This window comes from Neomonachus schauinslandi, chromosome 4 (genome assembly GCF_002201575.2).
Source record: "Neomonachus schauinslandi chromosome 4, ASM220157v2, whole genome shotgun sequence".
Taxonomy (NCBI): domain Eukaryota; kingdom Metazoa; phylum Chordata; class Mammalia; order Carnivora; family Phocidae; genus Neomonachus; species Neomonachus schauinslandi.
The window spans coordinates 185,268,630-185,268,888 of NC_058406.1; positions in this window are offsets into that span (position 1 = coordinate 185,268,630).

Below are 259 nucleotides of genomic sequence, written 5' to 3' on the forward strand. Positions count from 1 at the left end.
AGGCGTGTGTGAGGCATGTGTGGTGTGAGGCGTACGTGTGGGGAGCGTGTGGTGTGTGTGTGTGGCGTGTGTGAGGCGTGTGTGGTGTGAGGCGTACGTGTGGGGAGTGTGTGAGGTGTGTGTGAGGCGTGTGTGGTGTGAGGCGTACGTGTGGGAAGCGTGTGGTGTGTGTGTGAGGCGTGTGTGAGACGTGTGTGGTGTCAGGCGTACGTGTGTGGAGTATATGAGGCGTGTGTGAGGCATGTGTGGTGTGAGGCGT